At 37.2% G+C, this 19,781-nt stretch overlaps 1 pseudogene; it reads left to right on the plus strand.

Annotated features, from left to right (window-relative positions):
• Positions 1-7,557: 7,557 nt before the first annotated feature.
• LOC100614908 (WD repeat domain phosphoinositide-interacting protein 3-like) lies at positions 7,558-8,555 on the plus strand (annotated as a pseudogene).
• The last annotated feature ends 11,226 nt before the right edge of the window (positions 8,556-19,781 follow it).

Here is a 19,781-nt window from a genome sequence, read left to right on the forward strand (position 1 = left end):
TTATTTTCCCCCCCTTTTTCTTCTTTTCTTTCTCACTTCCTCCTCCTCTTTTTTCTTCTTCACGTTTGTCTTCTTGTTCCTCTGAATTAAGATAGGAGGAGGGTATTCTTTGAGCTATACTTTGGGTCACATTGGAATTCCCGTAAGTGGGAAATTTGGCTTTCTCTTGTCTTTCCAAGCTGCAATGTTCTTGTATCTAGATTATCATGCTGCCGGTGGGAACCAATTAAGGACATCTGTGCTAAGATCCAGGCCACGGGAGCATGGTTATCAGGTGGGAGCTGGGGGTGAGGGTTCTGATGTGTAGTGATTATTGATTTCCGTGGTTTAAAGTACTCTCACTGTGGCTGATTTCATGATATAATGGAACTCAGAGTTAGGAAGAGTGCCATTTTACACTCTTATTTTCTGAATCAGCTTTATCTTTTCTAAAGCCCAAAATGAAATATTTTGGGGGTTGATGTAAATATAATATGTTACTGTATGAAAGAAATGCAAAATTATAATATAAAAACTGCATAAGGAGTTTTATTATGAAGAGTTTAACTAAAATTGGAGGAGCTATAATAAGCTCCCTACTGGAAGAGCAGGGAACTTTTCTGGGGCTGTTATTCCTGGTGTCCAGGAATGGGCACTGTTAGAGCCTTCTATCATCCAGTGTTTTCCTATGTATTACTAGTACTTACTTGCTATTTCATTTCCTCAGACTATTTTGCCTTCCTCTTTCTTCAAGTTTAGAATTTGTGCAATTAGAATCAGTGCAATCTGATTTATCAAGGAAGAAAACGGAGAGATTGTCAGGTGATATATCAATACCCTGTTGAGGGTTCAGGTCCATCTGCAAATATTTTGACACTCAGGTCAGTTTCCTAAGATTATCCAAGCCTGATGAATGTTTACTTTCTCTACATTATATGGGACCTGCGGGGACTATATCTTCTAAGGTGGGACAGCGGAATAAGAAGACTCCTTGAATTGGTACTTTCACAAAAATTTGGTCAAACTCATCTGTTATTACAAGTTTGCTCTTTAAAAATTTGTGTTATTATTTTCTCATAAACTCCTTCATATGAATCACCAGCCTTGAGAGCGATATCTTCATGAGGACTGAAAGTATGTTTTTTTCACCTAAACTTATGTTGCCCCTTATCACCGCTTTCCCTAAGTGCGACTAATTATATAACATGACAATGAGATTAGAGGAAGAGGAAATTGAGGAGACAGTGAGCAGAGCCTCATAGAAGTAGAGAGTAGAATAGTGGTTACCAGAGGCTGGGAAGGGTAGTGGGGAGAGGGGGATGGAGAAAGGTTGGTTAAAAGAAAGTTACAGTTAGATAGGATAAATAAATTCTGATTCTTTTTGCACATTAGTGTAACTATACTTAATAAGAAGGTATTGTTTATTTCAAAATAGCTAGAACAAAGGATTTTGAATGTTGTCACCATAAAGAAATGACAAGTATTTGAAGTGATGGATATGCTAATTACCCTGATTTGATCATTATACAATGCATGAATATATCAAAACATCACACTGTATCCCATAAATATACTCAATTATTTCATATCAATTAAAAACAAAATGAAACTTAAAAAAATAAAAAGTAAATGTGTCATGAGACAGAAAACATATTTTGAATGATTTGAAGCAGATTCATAATCTGAACAAAACACATCAATACTGTGATGATTTTAGTGTCAGGAATCTTTGGTTCATTGATGTTTCTAAAATGTATTTAGTAACATGAGGAATATATATGCTATAATATTATAAAAAATTACAACACATGTTGTTACCACCTGTGATTTCCATTGATCCCTCAAACTAAAACTTTCCAAACCCTTTGTGATCCTGAGGCAGTTTCTGATGACTTAATGTTTTTAGGAAAAGCAGGGCAAAGGTTGATGATCAAAGGACATCTTCTGATATCAGATACAGTCAGAGAGCGCTGATGTTGGAAACAAATGCTCGGTGCCGCAAAGAAGAACTAGCACTGAGACAAAGGACAAAGGGTCTCTCAGCAAGGCAAATTTACTTCTGCAGAAGGGTGTGTCTCACTTATGGAGCAATGCTGAGAGCACCCAGAACAAAGGAAAGCAGGGGTTTTTATTATCTCTAACGCAGCTAGTCCCTGTTACTGTGTCCTGCCTCCATTGGCTGGAGTTGGACTGCACAATCTAAGCTGAACCCGGTTGGCTAACTTGAAAAGTGCAGGAATGGGGTTACACCAGTGGGAAGGCAGGAAGATCAGTTTCAGCGGGAATAGCCGTTGCAATGGGAAGGGTAATTCACAGAGTGGGTAGCAGATGTGGAATGTGGGCTCTATAGATAAGGACTGGCGGGAGGGTTGTTTACCGGGGTAGGGGGACACAGAGCATAAGGAAGTCTGGACTTGAAAGCAGGGAAAAAGGACCAGGAAACTTAAGCAAGGTAAACCTTTGAAGAAGAGTTTCTTACTGTATTTAACAGTTGAGAATATCCATACCATCTGGGAGGCAAAAGCCAAAAAAGATTGTTAAATATGCTTTAAAATACACTTCATCAGAGGTTTGAAAGCTCTCTGCAGGTGACTTACAGCTTTAGGTATTTCCATTTTAATTTTATCCCACGTTAAATGAAGTTACTGTGTTATTTTTGATGATAAAATATATGCTTATTTTAGAGGATGCAAACCGTGGAAAAAGAGAAAGATGAATAAAACCAACAATAATCTTACCTCATGAAGACACAAATGGCTAATATTTGGTTTTATTTTCTTTCAGGAATTTTTCCTGAATATTTTTGCTCACAGATAAGATCAAAGTATTACAATATGCACAAATTAAGTTCCTACTTTGCTTCTTAACAACATAAAATTTCTCTCTGTTGAAATTTTTTGGATCAGAGATGGGAGATTACACCAAAAAAACAGGAAAACCCACTCAATTGGGAATTGAGAGCCATGAGTTTCAGTCACCATAGAATTCTTGTCTGGGAGTGCAAGTGTGGTTACTGGTTTCTCTGGATTGCAAGGATGCTGGAAGGGGTAAACAAGTCAGTTCAATGAGTTGGTACAAAACAATCACCTAGCAAAGAGCCTTCTATCATCCAGTGTTTTCCTATAAAGATCTACAGACTCAAGCCCCAGGTATTCTGATTCGGCAACAATGAGGTTCTGCATTTGAATAAGAACCCCGAGTGACTGTTGCAGGAGATTCTGGAATCATTCATTGAGAAATCAATGGATTAGATGACGCTTTGCTTTCAAAAATTGTTGGCGAGGAGCTGGAAAAGTTCATAGACAGTGGAGGATTTGCAGGAAAGATATTAAAATTGCCAGCATTGCCTCTCTTAAGTTCAAGAAACCCACGATATGTGGCACCCCAGGCATAGCTGGTCAAAAGGCAACAGTCATGCTCCTAGGAACTTTCAGTCTTTTCTACCTAGCTTGTGTTGAGCATTCTTCTCTTTCATATTATCTATTCCTCCTGTTTAATCCTCTCGTATACATTTCCCATTATCTTTTAAGTTACAGTTTAGTTAGTAGCAGAGTTCATATTGAAAATGGGAGCTCTTGATTCTTTTCCAAGAATCTTCCCATGCTACCATCCTTCTTCACATTTTGATTTTCAAGTTATCCCATGCAACATCTCTTTCAAGAAGACTTTCCAAGTTTTCCATTCTTTTCTGTGTTTCTACGGTACTTCCCCCCACCACTGTGTGCTTACTTCTTTCAGCCTATTTGTAATATAGTTATTTCATTTATCATACTTCCCCACTAGACTAAATTATCCTATTGCCTAGCACAGTCTGTCACAGAATGCATACACAATAATGTCTTACAAATTAACAAATATGCAATCCTCTTAAGACATCTGTAGTTTAAAGGCAGTACATCTATATACTATGTAGTTTTCCCTCCTTGGTTAAGCTGTGTTTTTCAGATGCCAATATTTTGAAGTTTCTCCTCTTGTTTAGGCAGCATTTATAGTAATTCATCTTTTCTGAAACAGCAGGAATATATCATCTGACTCTATTACACATACATCTTGAAGTAGGATTTCTTTTTAAATTTATTTCAATCGGTTGGTCTGATTTCCATCAGAGACTTGATTTTAAGTTATTTTATCCTCTGATCAGAATAACTGCTTTGCAAAGGAAAGGAATAAAATGTTCAAAGAAGACAGTCATGTCTATTGACACTGTATTAAAATGCAAATGCGATGCAAACTGGAAGAAATCACGTTGCCAAATAATCTGGATCATTTCTGAGTCCAGCAGAACAATTCAAATTACTGATTTCCTCTACAGTTGCAAGTCTCTACATGCAGTTTTTTGAAAGGAAACTAATTGCAGAAGTGAAGCAGATATAATCATTCTTCATGCTTGGTTACCCAATGAGGATACCCACTAGCATTTTCTAAAGTATTTTTAGGAATATGCTTATATATATGTGTATATATATATATACACACACATATATATACATATATACACATATATACATATAGATACACATATATGTACATATATACATATAGATACATATATACATATATATACATATATACATATGTATAGATAGATAGATATAATGCAAATTATTTCTGAGCCATATTTTGGGTCTCCAGGAAATCCCAGCCCCACCTTCTTAGCTTTAAGTTGTTTCCATGTATCCTTCATACCTGTCAATAGACCTTTGAAATTCTCCCTGTTTCGTTCACTTGTTAGTTGTCATTGCCCTTGGAGATACACCTCCCTTGAGATTGTTGAAAAACTGTAGAGAGGCTGTCCAGCTCCTTGCTTTCTTGTAGAATTTGGATATAAAGTTTCATAATTTAAGAATTTCCTTGATAACCCGCATCTCACTATGTTATCTGGCACCCCCCCAGTTACCTCTTAAATTTTCTCTCTTACATTTGTCCTTTACCTCACTCCATTCCAGCTTCTTTTATCTCCTTTCTGTGCCCACCCCACCATGCACACTCCTGACTCAGGGCCATTACTCTTACTGTCATCTCTGCTTGCAATGTTCCTCATTTTGTCCTGAACTCAGCATAAGCCACTCCCTCACTTCCTTTAGGTTTTTTCCCAATAGCAGAAAGTCAAAGAGTCTGTTTTCTCTATTTCTTCACTCTGTTTTTCTTCACAGCGCTTACCACCACTGACACATTATATATTTAATTGTTTTATATCTATCATGGGGTATCTGAATATATGCTACATGAGAACAATGACTTTAGCACTTGAAATAGTATCTGGCACATAATAAGTGCTGAATAAATATTTGTTAAATGATTGATTTCAATGGGGAAACAGCTAGGCAAGTTTTGAAAAGGATAAATGATAAAGGTTCTGAGGTGTTTAAATAGCATTGAAAATGCATTCCCTAACCTTTATACCCTAACTCCTTTGTAGACAGTTATTACAATCAGGGATGTTTACAGACTCACCTTTCATTTCGGAGAGGAATCCCACCACTATTTTCCACTCTTGCACATCCTTGACTTTAAAACAGAACAGCATTCTCAGTAGGAAGATAGATTATTAGTGCCAAAAACATTGTGTATAAAAATATCATCATAAGTATATTGTTTTATAATCTGATATTACATAAGACTAATACATGAGTACCCCTCTGTCAAAAATATTCCTTGTAGTCTGGCTTTAAAGAATGAAATAATTTCCTTGATAAATACCCAGTATTTACACATTTAAATTCTGTCCAATTTTTTTTTGGTCTTCTAAACTATAATGAGATGTCCATTCATGTAAAGAAATCTGTAAATTCATTCATAGCTGCTTCCATTGGATAACTTCCTAGATGGAAAATTGTCATCTCAAAAAGCATTGCTCTTTTTAAAGCTTTTGAGGAACACTCCAAATCTCGTTCCAGAAACGCAGTAGCAATTTACCAGCAGTGCAACAGAGTGACTTATGGTATTTTTGAAAACATTTATTATTGTACCTTAAAATATTTGTCAGTTTGGTAGGTGAAAACTTGTTCATTTGCATTCTTTGGCTACTACTGAAGTTGAAAATTTTAATATGATTCTTGACTATATATTTTCATTGTGACATATCCCTTCTTCCTTCTTCATCTTTTCTTGTAGTGAATTTAAGAAATGTTTATGTACATTATGACTATTAAATCTCTGTCACATGTGTGCAAAGATTTTCTCATTTTTTTGGCCATTTATATAACTTCTTCGTGATATACTCGATTCTCTATTTTTTCATCTTTTTCTTGTTGGATTTCAGGAAATACATATGTATAGGTGGATATACATATATAATGACCATTATTTAAGAGATATTTCTCCTTTTCTTCTTCATTAAATTTTGTTTCTGTGTGTTCTTTATTTCCCGTCAAAATTATCACTATATTAGTTCATTTTCATGCTGCTGGTTAAGACATACCCAAAGCTGGGAACAAAACGAGGTTTAATTGGACTTACAATTACGTATGGCTGGGGAGGCCTCAGAATCATGGCGGGAGATGAAAGGCACTTCTTACATGGTGGCAGCAAGAGAAAAATGTGGAAGAAGCAAAAGCAGAACCCCCTGATAAATCCATCAGATCTCGTGAGACTTATTCACTATCATGAGAATAGCATGGCAAAGATCAGCCCCCATGATTCAGTTACTTCCCTCTGGGTACCTCTCACAACGTGTGGGAATTCTGGGAGATACAATTCAAATTGAGATTTGGGTGGGGACAGAGCCAAACCATATCAATCACATGTGTTTATTGTTTCTGAAATTTAGTGATATTTGCTTAGGATGTTCTTTCCAAAAACATTTTTTGGTGGATTTTTAAAGAAATGTTAAACTCTTTCAACGATCTGGAAATTATTTTGGTGTAATGATTAGCTGGTTGCCCTGTTATTACCATTTATTAGTTATCCAATCTTTCCTTACAGATCTCATGTCACCTTTATTATATACCAAATTATTTATATATGCATAGTTCTATTTCTTGACTTTCAATTCGTTTCATTATTCTGTCTCTTCCTACACTAGTATCACATCATATCAATTACTGGTGCTTTGTATAAAGCAGTTTATTACCTTTTAGGGCAAGTACTCCTTTATCTTTTTTTTTTTTTACATTTTCTTTGTGTTTTTCTTTTTACATTTTCTTACATTAGTCTCAAAACAATTGTTCTTTCAAATGAGCTTTATGATCAGACTGGCACAATGCTCCCCAAAAAATATCCCGGTAAAACTGCCTTGCATCAAGTCATCTTAATTTCTAAAGAATTTGCCTATCTATAACGTTTCCTTATCTCATATATAACATATCTAAAAGCAATAGTAACAAAAACCACTTAGCACCTACCTGTAGGGTGCCAGGTGGATGCACGCTCGGTGCTCCGTGGGCTCCATTGAGATCACGCACTTCCGCCCAGCGCTTCCTTTCCTGGAAAAGCCCTGCCTGATCTGGCCTTTGGGTCTCCCCTAGCAGCACGTGGAGCTTAGGAGTGGGCGACCTGCCTGTGCGGTACCATGAACCTCTTACTGTGTAACCCCCACTGCAACTGACGGCACTACCCCTGCTTCCACAGGGACCACGGATGCGTATACATGGAATGGAAACTGGATTCCGAATCTATAATGCCGATCCATTAAAAAAAAAAAGAAGAAGAAGAGAAAAACAAGAATTCCTAGAAGAAGGTGTTGGCCATGTTGAAATATTATTTCACAGTAGCTATTTAGCTTGCTTTAGTGGCCGGTGGGGAAAAGCTGAAAATAGCCTCCCGGTAAAGCGACAATCTGGGATGACCAGAAAAGGACTGTTATTGAAGTAAAAGTTTCTACAGAAGTTAAGGCGGTCAAATTGTGACAAGATAGAATTGTGGTCGTTTTGGGTTACTTGATTAAGGTATTTACAAGGATATGCAGTGCCCATCAGTCACACGTCTTGGAAACCTGCTCTAACCTTAAAGGCCTTTGTGCCTTGTGTCCCAGTAGATAGTAACAGCTCTCTCCTGACCTCCCCCATCACACACATGAGTTATGTGAAGCTTGTGGTCTTGCTAGCACCAAGAAGCCACCTGTAGACCTTCTTGCACACAAGGACGTCCTAAACTGGTGGCCCTCAACCACCAGTAGGGAACAAGAATTGCAACCACATCTCGAAAGAACAGACCCTTATAAGAATATTTGCTACTACATCAAGGCCTTTTATCCAGGAACTATGAAAAAGATCACAAAGTGGCAAATATTTATTGCATCAACTTCAATTGGGAAGCTTCCCTCATCTGAGTATCCGACGACCATGGCACAGTACTTTTTTTTTTTTTTTTTTTTTTTTTTGCTGCTGAAAATCCAAAAAGTTCGGTGTTCAAACTAGAGCCAGTTTTCTTCCAAAATACTTCAGTTCCAAGTGGAATTTTTCCAACTCTCAGATTCCTTCAGGTTTGCCATGCATTTATGCTTTTGGAACAGAGTCAAATGCTGTCATTGTGATTTGTGCAGATGGCATCTACTACAGATTCCTATTCAACCCCAAGGGTGTTGCATCCAAGATGTCTAAGTGCAGTTTCTAGCAATGACCAGTGACAAGCTGTGACTCTTTACAAGTGTGTGCAGTCAACACCCCACGCCTGATTGTCCCTGTTAAGCACTGGCTATGCCCCTCAAACTCCTCTGGGGCTGGAATGTTGACCTTGTGGGGAACAGGTTGGAGAGACTGCCCTGGGTGACCCTTGGTCTTAAAGCTATATGTGGCTGTTTGCTTTCTTAAGGAAGGTTTCTTATTTCCAGTATTAAAAGGAAAATCATCAAGGCAAAGTAAATATTCAAGTGGCTTTGAACAATTTGTGCCTGGTTGTTGGCTTGTTATCTTTAATTCAACTGTGAAGTTTAACTTTTGCTGTTCCAACTGCATCCTTTATGCTTAAGATTTGGTGGCCTCTGTAGGGACTAAGGGACCAGGTTGAGACAAGGATGAACAAACTGAAATTTGTTCTTGGCAACAGATTCTGTCATTTTATTGAGTCTACAGTAGAGAAATGAACAAACGTGTAAATATTAGTTGTTATAACAAGATTTAAATAGCATAATAATAACAGCAGCTTGCCTTAGAAAAGGAGCAAGAAATTCCTACTCCAGTCTGAACATGAAGAACAAAGATACAACTGTGATAGCAAACACAGTGTAGACATTTTACCTTCTGTAAATTCAGCATTGTGATTTTTTCCATGCCTGTAGTTTTGTTTGGTTTTGTATGCATACATTCTTGTGTGTCCCTGCTTCTGTGGTGTAGCTGTTAGAACTGAAGCAAACAACAGATCTGTTACAGGAAAGGGGTCCAGATCCAGACCCCAAGAGAGGGTTCTTGGATCTTGCACAAGGAAGAATTCAGGGCGAGTCCACAGAGTAAAGGAAAGGAATAAAAGAATGGCTACTCTATAGACAGAGCATCCCCAAGGGCTGCTAGTTGTCCATTTGTTTGGTTATTTCTTGATGATGTGCTAAATGAGGGGTGGATTATTCATACCTCCCCTTTTTAGACCATATAGGGTAACTTCCTGATGCTGCCATGGCATTTGTAAACAGTCATGGTGCTGGCGAGACTGTAGCAGTGAGGATGACTAGAGGTCACTCTCTTGGCCATCTTGGTTTTGGTGGGTTTTAACTGGCTTTTTTACTGCAGTCTGTCTTATCAACATGTATCTTGTGCTGACCTTCTGTCTCATCCTGTGACTTAAAATGCCTTAACTATCTGGGAATGCAGCCCAGCCTTATTTTACCTAGCCCCTCACTCAAGATGAAGTTGCTCTGGTTCAAACGCCTCTGCCAGATCCACCCCTTGAGCAGAGGCCTTTGTGGTGTCAATAATGGGAGTTGCCAGCCTTCACAGGGGGTATGACTGGGTTTCAAGAATGAGGAAAATCTGCTTTAATTCTGAGTGAAAACTAAATTTCTCTTTTATGTGTGGGGAACAAAGTTATACATAGACTTTAAAAATTAGTCATGGTAGAAAATGTTATTTAAGTTACAGTATATGAAGAGAAACATTCAAAATCTCTTTCAACAAGTGATACCCAAGGTGTCCTCTGGCAACACCTTTTAGTATAACAGCATAATGCCATAATGCCTTAGTCTGTCATTTCCACTTATCTTTCTCACCATAGTTTTCTCTCCCCACCATTTATAAAAATAGTTACACACTAGCATTTTTGAGAATGAAAGGCACATAGCATTTAAAAAAATATTTGTTAACTACAATAGCTTGTGAGCTCTGTATTGTACTGTTTCGGGGATATATTTAATTTTCTTACATGCCCATTAAGGAGACTGAATTTTGTGTTTTTGATTTCAGGTTGTAAACATTTGAAATATGCATAACACCAAGTTCTCAGTTTTGCCAGTTCCATAACTGGCATCTAATCAACTAAATTTGTATGTGGATTTCCATGTAAAGTATACATGTTACTTTTCTGTATACTTAGTTGTGAAATTTATTTTTTCACAATTATTTGTAACATTTATTTTAAATAAAAGTGAGCAATTTTGCTGTTGAAAAAAATGGAAGTCCAATATCAAGGTCTGTCAAAACATTATCCAGGAAATATTTGAATTTATATTCCTACATAAGAAAACTCCATAATGTAAAGAGGTTTTTGTTATTTTTTATAAATTAATTTATATATTGCAATCAATACCCCTTAGGGACTTTACTGACTTTTCAAAATTATAGATTTTAAGAGTAAACTGAAAGAAATAGTTAAATTTAAAAAATGAAGGGGTATTTACCTCATCGGCTACTTAAAGTACTATTCAAAAATTGTTAGGGTAACCAAGAGAACTAAAAGGAATAACCCAGGAAAGGCATAATTTAAGTGTAGGGTAGGGGGTAAACTGAGAATGTTCTGCTCCCAAAATGAATACACTCTTACACTAATTCTTCAGACAGAGGCAATTAATATTAGGTGAAATTTATTTTCAAGTTCACGTAGGATGTCTAGTAATACAACCAGAAACATGGATTAAGCAAAACTCTTTCAGCATAATTCAGCTAAGGTACTAGTTAATTAGAAATCTTAGTAAAAGTAATATGAATTTCAAAATAAATAGGAGAGGTCCTCAGAATGAATATAATCTTTGAAGTGGCAAAATTTGTGTAACCTTTTAAATTTTCCATACTCAAGGGGAAAACTAGCTACAGCAAGGAATGAAAGAATCCCACTCCCTGATTATATCTTTACCAACATTACCACTCTCCTTTCAATTTTAGAACAATTTCCAAAAACCTTCAGCAAATACCTTAAATATGGCAATAAGTATAGTCAGTGAAGTTTGGTGTTGAAAAAGATGTTTAAGTGTTTTGAAGAAAAGGCATTTTTTTTTTCCTTTGAGACTGAGTCTCGCTCTGTCGCCCAGGCTGGAGTGCAGTGGCGCGATCTCTGCTCACTGCAAGCTCCGCCTCCCGGGTTCATACCATTCTCCTGCCTCAGCCTCCTGAGTAGCTGGGACTACAGGCGCCCACCACCACGTCCGGCTAATGTTTTGTATTTGTAGTAGAGATGGGGTTTCACCGTGTTAGCCAGGATATTTTCAATCTCCTGACCCCGTGATCTGCCTGCCTTTGCCTCCCAAAGTGCTGGGATTACAGGCATGAAGAAAAGGTATTTATACAGTTAACCAAAGTGAACCCCAAATATAAATATCATTTAAATAAAGCAAAAACTACAAAGTAAAACAAAAAGTAAAGCATAAAACAATTATACTAGAAACATTAGTGCATTAGTGACTATTTCATTGACTTAAGATGAGAGATATATATTTAATACATATAGCTATAATTTGTGCAAGGAAACAAAAATATTAGGCATATATTCTAAAGGAATACTACACTGCAATATAAAGTATATTTTTATTTCAAAAGGAGATAATAAAATAAGGCAAACAAAATATGGGGAAAATATTGCAAACAAGTATGACAAGGAGACTAAAATATGGGCATAATATGATTATCCTGTGCTTGGTGGTCTTGATCTTAACCAAGGTGTCCTTAGGTTGGTTTCCACAGGCAACATGATCTAGAGTCTAGACCAAACTCCCTAACCAGCATGCAAAGAAAAAGGAAAGCCCAAATTTTCCACTTTAGGGGCATTCCTGAGCATCCCCAAGTATCTATAATACAAAGAAAACTCCCCTTCTTCCTTAGTTTAAAAGAGAAAGCAGATGAAGAAGACAAACATTTCAATAGGAAACCTGCAATAGGACATGGGGAAACAATTCACAGAATATAATTGTCCAGTAAATATTATGAAAACATCCCACTTTACATTTAATAAGAGAAAGTAATTCTTAATTATATACCATGTTTTTTGTCTGTCAAGCTATGCACTCCCGATGCAACTACAAATTAGCAAAACCTGCCCCTGAAGCAGTTTGGCAGTAAGTGGCAAAAGTTTTAACAATGTAACTTATACTTGGACCCAACAATTCCAGTTCTAAACCTGCCCCTAAAGCAATCTGGCAGTAAGTGGCAAAAGTTTTAACAATGTAACTTATACTTTGACCCAACAATTCCAGTTCTAAGATTTTGCCCTTAGGAAATCACAAGAGATGTAAGGATGCGAAGAATGATTTATGTTCAAGAATGAAAGTTGCAGAATTCTTAAAATATAGAAAATTGGAAGCAACCAAAATGCTCAGCTATAAGTTAATAGTTACATAATTTATGGACTAGAAATGTGGTGTAATATTATACAGCTATTAAAATATTGTTTTCAGAGAATATTGAGTATTATAGGAAAATGCTCATGGCATAATTTAAATGAATAGAAATAAGTGATAAATATATAATATTATATATGTGTGTGAATGGAAGGATTGTATAAAATATTTATGATGGACATTTCTGGGTCTGGCCTTTATGAATAATTTTTTATTTTCTCCTTTATACTTTAATTGTGAGTGTTTTACTGTAAGCATGCAATCAGCTTATAACAAAAAAAAGCACTAAATATTATTTGAATACTTAATAACTTCAGGAAAAGAAAAACCTATGAAACACTATTAATACAGTTTACTTCCAAAATATATTGCATATTGACTAAGTTTTTGTTTTGTTTTAATTCCAAATTTGTGCTTTAAATTTGCCTTTGTGAATTAAAATCCTCAGTTTTAGGAAGTGACATTTTAGCACATATTATTCTTTTGGGAAATTTTATCAGACCACCGTCAGCTCAAGCTAGTAGAGACTGATGGGCACATATGTTGAGTAATGTGCACTGACTTTTCACAGGAACAGAAACGTTTGTAGAGATTGATAGTGCAATTCTTTTCAGACAATATACACTTTGCCTTTCTAGCCATTCACACTAAAAACAAAACAAGACCAGTTTTCTTGGTTTGATCTTTTCACTTCTTTATTTGTTTTGACCTAAAAGGCAAGCATGTCTTCTGAAGTTGTGTGTCTATAAAATGGTGCTTCAGAGTGAAATAAACATAAAGAAAATATAAATAAATAGAAAATTTTGGGGCAACTGAAAAATTCCATAGTTATATGCAGAATCCTGAGGAGAGCATTTAGTGACCTTTTATTTTGGGTTTTGCATTTTAAATATTAATATAATATTGGCTCTATCACCGTGGTTTTAAGTTTTGAGTCTCAAAGAGACTTTACTTCCTCATTCTGTTCAGAAGGCTTTGCAATAGTTTTGCTCTTTTCCATCCGTGGTACCACCACAGAAATTTACTAACCCCCAATCTGATTATGTTTCTCTTCTTTTAGGAATCTTCAGACTCTCTCTTTAACTTCAGGATAGTTATGAAGACCTTGGCATTGCTTTGTAGAATTTTCAGCCTACTTCCTTTGCCAAGCTGCCACCCTTCCTTGCACTGCTCAAGCTATGTTCCAGCTACCAACATTTTCCAAACAAGCTGGGCTCCTTCCAGCCCTGTGACTTTGTTGGCTGTTCCTTTTTTGATCAAATATGCCTGTCCCAACTTCTCTGCCTGGCAAGAAAAGCTTCACTCTCTAAGATTCATCACAGATAAATTGTATTGGTGAAACCTGGCCTGCGTCCCCAAGGTGAATTAGTTCTTCTTTCCTCTTCGCTCCCATAGCACCCTCAAGTCAGCTTCTATTATGCCATTTATTATGCTGTTATATAAGTACATAATTGTTCATTTTGGGCTGTGTCCTCCACTAGACTGTGAATTTATGAGGATAAGGACTGTTTGTGTTTCCGATTACTGGAGGTGTTCAAGTCCAGTGCTGGAACCAAAGGATGAGACCGACGGTAGTATAAACTCAGTTTTAGATGGGTGATTTGCCAAGATGACAATGGATACTCCATTTAGTTCTAAGCAAATAGCATTTCCTTGCCTAGCTTACCATTCTCACCGGGGAAGGAGGAGAAGGAAGTTAGAATGGGGGCTGGGCAGGAAGTGAAGTTTCTGGTATTGATGTATCTCTTCCAACTTTAATCAGCAACTTTAATAAACATATTATTTTCTCCTTACTAGTTCCTGAGATTTCCGGGCTCTAATAAATGAAAAGCAGCTCTCCCTACTATAAAACATTTGAGGCAACTACTGGACTAATAATACCTAATGTTATTAAGCATTTTCTATGTGCCAAGTATTCTTCTCAGTGCTTTACATATGTTAATTCATTTAATTCCCACAGTAACTCCCATAAAATAAGTATCATCACTATCTTTATGATATAGATGTGAAAAGTGCAAACATAGTTCATAAAACTTGCTTAACAATATTTTATGAATAAGTGGCAGATCTTATTCAAAGCCAGGCAAATGATCCAGATCCCTACAACTTTCTGCCAGCCATAATCAAAGATACATTGTCCTCAGAACTATTGTCTCCCTCTCATATTTTTAGCCTCTAAACATTTAGTTATGAGGCTCAAGGTCAGCACTAACTGATCACAGGTGTTTTTTGAAGTTGTTTCCTTTCAAATTCCACGAAACATATACCGAGTTCATGTGGCCTTGTTCCCCTTTGCATTTGTCATTCATCGTACTCCTGTTACCTCTGCTCTTCTTTCCTTCACTCGTGTTTACACACTGCAGATGAATGATCTTGAAACACACAATCTGATCATGTTAAAACAGTTGCTCAATATTACCCCCACTGCTTTAAGAATAATATCCAAACGTAAAATGAAAAGCCTTGCATGAGGTGGGCCCACTCTTCTACTGTCAGGTCTGGGCTTGATAGAAGTAAAAAACAAAACAGGAAATTAGGCCATAAGGATACCCTGAGCACAGCTTCAACATGTGAGGCTCACCATAACATCTATGTCCTAAATGACCCTGAGGTCTTCAAATTCACTGGGTTCTCTCATGCTTTTACACATTGTTCCTTCCCTGACCATTTCCCCTTTCTCTAGAGTTCGCCAAAGAAACAGAACCAATAGAATATATATAAGTACTGTATATAGAAAAGTATTTATTATGAAGAATTGGCTCACATGATTATGGCAGGCGAGAATTCCCAAGATCTGCCATCTGTAAGCTGGAAAACCAGGAAAGCCAGTAGAGTTGTTCTAGTACAAGACCGAAGGCCTGAGAACCAGGAGAGATGATGGTGTCTTAGTCTGTGCCGAAGACCTAAGACTCAGGAATGCTGATGTCTGAGGGCAGGAGAATCTGGATGTCCCAGCTTAACCAGAGAGAGAAAATTTGCTCTTTCTCTACCTTTTTGTTCTATTTGGGCCCTCAACAGACTGGATGATGCCCGTTGGTTTTGGTGATGGCAATCTTTCTTTTTCAGTCTGCAGATTCAAATGCTAATCTCTTCCAGAAACACCCTCACTGACACACCTAGAAATAATGTTTTACCAGCTATCCAAGTATCCCTTATTAGCCCAGTCAAATTGATGCATACATTTACCTATCACTTTCCTCTTCTTGACAAATTCTTATATATCCTAAAGTTTTGACCTAAGCCACAAAAAGCTAGACCCTAAGAGAATGACTACTTTAGACTTGGCTTAGTGTGTTTCACAGGATTGGCAGAAAGAGAAGTTGAACTGAAATGCAATTGTAAGAAAGCCTCAGCTGATCCCAGGGTATACTCGTCTCCTGTGGCTGCTGTAACAAATCCCTGCAAACTGGGTGACTTCAAGCAACACACTTTTTTCTCTCAGAGTACTAGAGGCCAGAAGCCTGAAATCAGTATCGCTGAATCACAATTAAGGTGTCGCTAGAGCTATCCTCCCTGTAAAGGATAAGCCATTCCTTTCCTCTTCTGGTGGTGGTTGGCATTCTTTGGCCTGTGGCTGTATCACTCTGATCTTTGCCTTCATCCTCAAATTACCTTCTCCTTATGGGACTGCATTTAGGAACCACACTGAGAATCCGGGATCATCTCCCAATCTCAAAACCCTTAATTTAATCATATCTGTGAAGACCCAGTTTCCATATAAAATAACATTTACAGGTTCCAGGGATTAGGAAGTAATATCTTTAGGGGGTGATTTTTCAGCTTCCCACATATGGGTAGCTCTGGAAGTCAGATGGCCTGTCATAATGACCTCGCAACTGAGGTTGCCTCTCTCCACTTTTCTCCCATACAAACTTATTTTTTTCTCTGTTTTTATATTATGCATACCTCTTTTAGTACTCATTCTCACTGTGTAATGATTAATATTTACATGTCTGTTTTCCCTTACTAGATTGTTAGGTCCTTAAGAGTAGGGTTCCTGATTTGTTCCTATTTGCAGCTGCCTCAGTATCTGGCAGACGGTAAGTGCTTATAAATTTTTAATGAATGAACTAATAAATGTAGCTTAATGCAGCCACTCTCTGCCTCTTCATCAATTGGTGGAGCAGATGGAACAGCCAACTGTATGAACGAAAGCCATCAAGCATGTCCAGCAAAAGTGACTGAGTGTGTATCAGGAGGCAGTAAAGTAAACAATATCTCAAGGGTCACAGCTGTTCCACTGCCTTTCAGCCAAGAAATGCCATGATTTACTTTCTGCTCTTGCCAAGGATGAAGAAATAAAGTCATAAACAAAAAGTGAAGGAGTGAAGAATTACTCAGCTTGGATGGACAGGTCAATCTGCTTGCCCACCTGTGGCCAAGCAAGCGTGATCAAACAATAATATACTTTCCCCTTCTATTCACATCTCATAGTCTTTATTCTTTAACAAGAATGAAGGAATCTTCAATGGGAAATGTAGTTCCACATCTAACATCACTGATAAAGTCAGTTTTATACACAGTTAACATTGAGTGTCCCCATTATCGTAGGGACTGTATAAAAATCTGCCCCAAATATAACCCCTTCTCTTTGCAGGTTGCTACATTTCAAGAGTGCTTTTGCATAATATCTGCTTCACAGGGACATGAGAGGGTTTAACAGTTAAGAATTAATGAATATAGAAACTCCTAGAACAGTACACATGGCGTATACCTGATAAATGTTTTTGTTCCTTTATTTTCCTTTAACAGTTTAAGATCAGTCACAATTTACATATTCATATGGAAGATTTGGTGGAATGAGGTCAATATGGTAGTTAATATGTGTCTTATTTTGGAAATTTTACATTTGTTAAAATAACATATGCATGTAATAAAAGTTCAGACAGTGTGAAGCAATATTAAATGAAAAGAAATTTACTTCTGTCTTCTTTCCCTAAACCTTCTGTTAACACAATTATTCTAAACAGTATGCTGCAATCTACTTTTCCCAATTTATCAGTTTTACATAGTAACTATAAACTTTGCCTATGAAAGATGAGGAATTTGGTTGACTTGTATTACTACGTCCCTCCTACTTTTGTTGTTTATATTGTTACTTAATTCTATTGGTTTCATTTCTTACTCTAAGTAATATATATGTAAATCTCCATTTCTGTCTTTGTCATAATATAGGTTATTCTTTGATATTTACCATTTAGATCATAAACTTACAAACTTGTAGAGCCTCAGGCCCAGTGGTTCGATGATAAACTGACTCAGTGGTGGAGGAAGCAGAGGGCTGATCTGTAGCATTTTACTATTTCTGTGGATGATTTTAAGCTACCAGCCTGACTTTGAATTCCCTTCTATAATTATAATTACTTTCAATGCTTTTTCTATGGTTTAGCTTTTAAAAGATTAATAAACTGCATTTACAAAATTATTACTATGCAAATGTTATTCAATACAGAACCAAATACTGTGATTCCTAGCAGAGAAAGAAACGTATCTTGATGGGAAATAAAGTCAATAATAAAATAAGCTCTAGCTTTCAAGTTCCAATTGTATTTTAGAAATAATTAAATCTATCAATCTGAAGAATATGCCTCTTCCAAAATTCAAAAGATAATACAATGAAACAGGAGCAACACTTAGAAAATAAACACTACTTTTACATAATTTTGATCACAGAAATATGTTTTACAAAACACTTGGAAGGACATCCTGCAGTCTTAGCATTATTAAGGGTTACTACCCAAAATAGAACAGAAACACAAGATTATTTCTCATCCATATTATAATGCCTCATAAAATACCATAAATATGGAGCTAGATTCTAAGCAAGAATTTCAGTGGTGTGAAACAAAGGGGAGACGGGCTTGTGATTTTGTATAAACATGTAAAATCCAGGCTTTCCTGCCTGAGAAGGTATTGGCAACTGCAGACATGTTGCTTGTCCAATCATGTGTAAATACTAGGATGCACTGTTGCCTATCTTTTTTGACTTATTTTTTCTACTGTTCTCCATCATTTGTTGGAATAATAGGAGTTTCTTCAATGATGGAAATGTTCTATTTCTTCACTGTTCAATTTTACGTATGTATGTATGTATGTATGTGTGTATCTGTCTATCTATCTATCTATCTATCTATCTATCTATCTATCTATGTGATGGTAGTCATGAGCCACTTGTGGCTATTGAGTACTCAAAATGTGGCTAGTGGCTGGGCACGGTGGCTCACACCTGTAATCCCAGCACTTTGGGAGCCTGAGGCAGGTGGATCATTTGAGGTCAGGAGTTTGAGACCAGGCTGGCCAACATGGTGAAACCCCATCTCTACTAAAAATACAAAAAAAATGAGCCGGGCGTGGTGGCACACAGCTATAATCCCAGCGACTTGGGAAGCTGAGGCATGAGAATCCCTTGAACCCAGGAAGCAGAGGTTGCAGTGAGCCAAGATCGTATCACTGCACTCCAGCCTGGGTGACAGAGTGAGACCCTGTCTCAAAAAAAAAAAAAAAAAAAAAGGTGCCTATTGTGACTAGAAAGGGAACTAGCTTTATATAATTTTAACTTCACTAATTTTTTTTTTTTTTTTAGTATTTATTGATCATTCTTGGGTGTTTCTCAGAGAGGGGGATGTGGCAGGGTCACAGGATAATAGTGGAGAGAAGGTCAGCAGATAAACACATGAACAAAGGTCTCTGGTTTTCCTAAGCAGAGGTCCCTGCGGCCTTCCGCAGTGTTTGTGTCCCTGGGTACTTGAGATTAGGGAGTGGTGATGACTCTTAAGGAGCATGCTGCCTTCAAGCATCTGTTTAACAAAGCACATCTTGCACCGCCCTTAATCCATTTAACCCTGAGTTGACACAGCACATGTTTCAGAGAGCACGGGGTTGGGGGTAAGGTGATAGATTAACAGCATCCCAAGGCAGAAGAATTTTTCTTGGTACAGAACAAAATGGAGTCTCCTATGTCAACTTCTTTCTACACAGACACAGTAACAATCTGATCTGTCTTTCTTTTCCCCACATTTCCCCGTTTTCTTTTCAATAAAACCGGTATCATCATCCTGGCCCGTTCTCGATGGTTGCTGTCTCTTCGGAGCTGTTGGGTACACCTCCC

Source organism: Pan troglodytes, chromosome 11 (assembly GCF_028858775.2).
Source record: "Pan troglodytes isolate AG18354 chromosome 11, NHGRI_mPanTro3-v2.0_pri, whole genome shotgun sequence".
Classification (NCBI taxonomy): domain Eukaryota; kingdom Metazoa; phylum Chordata; class Mammalia; order Primates; family Hominidae; genus Pan; species Pan troglodytes.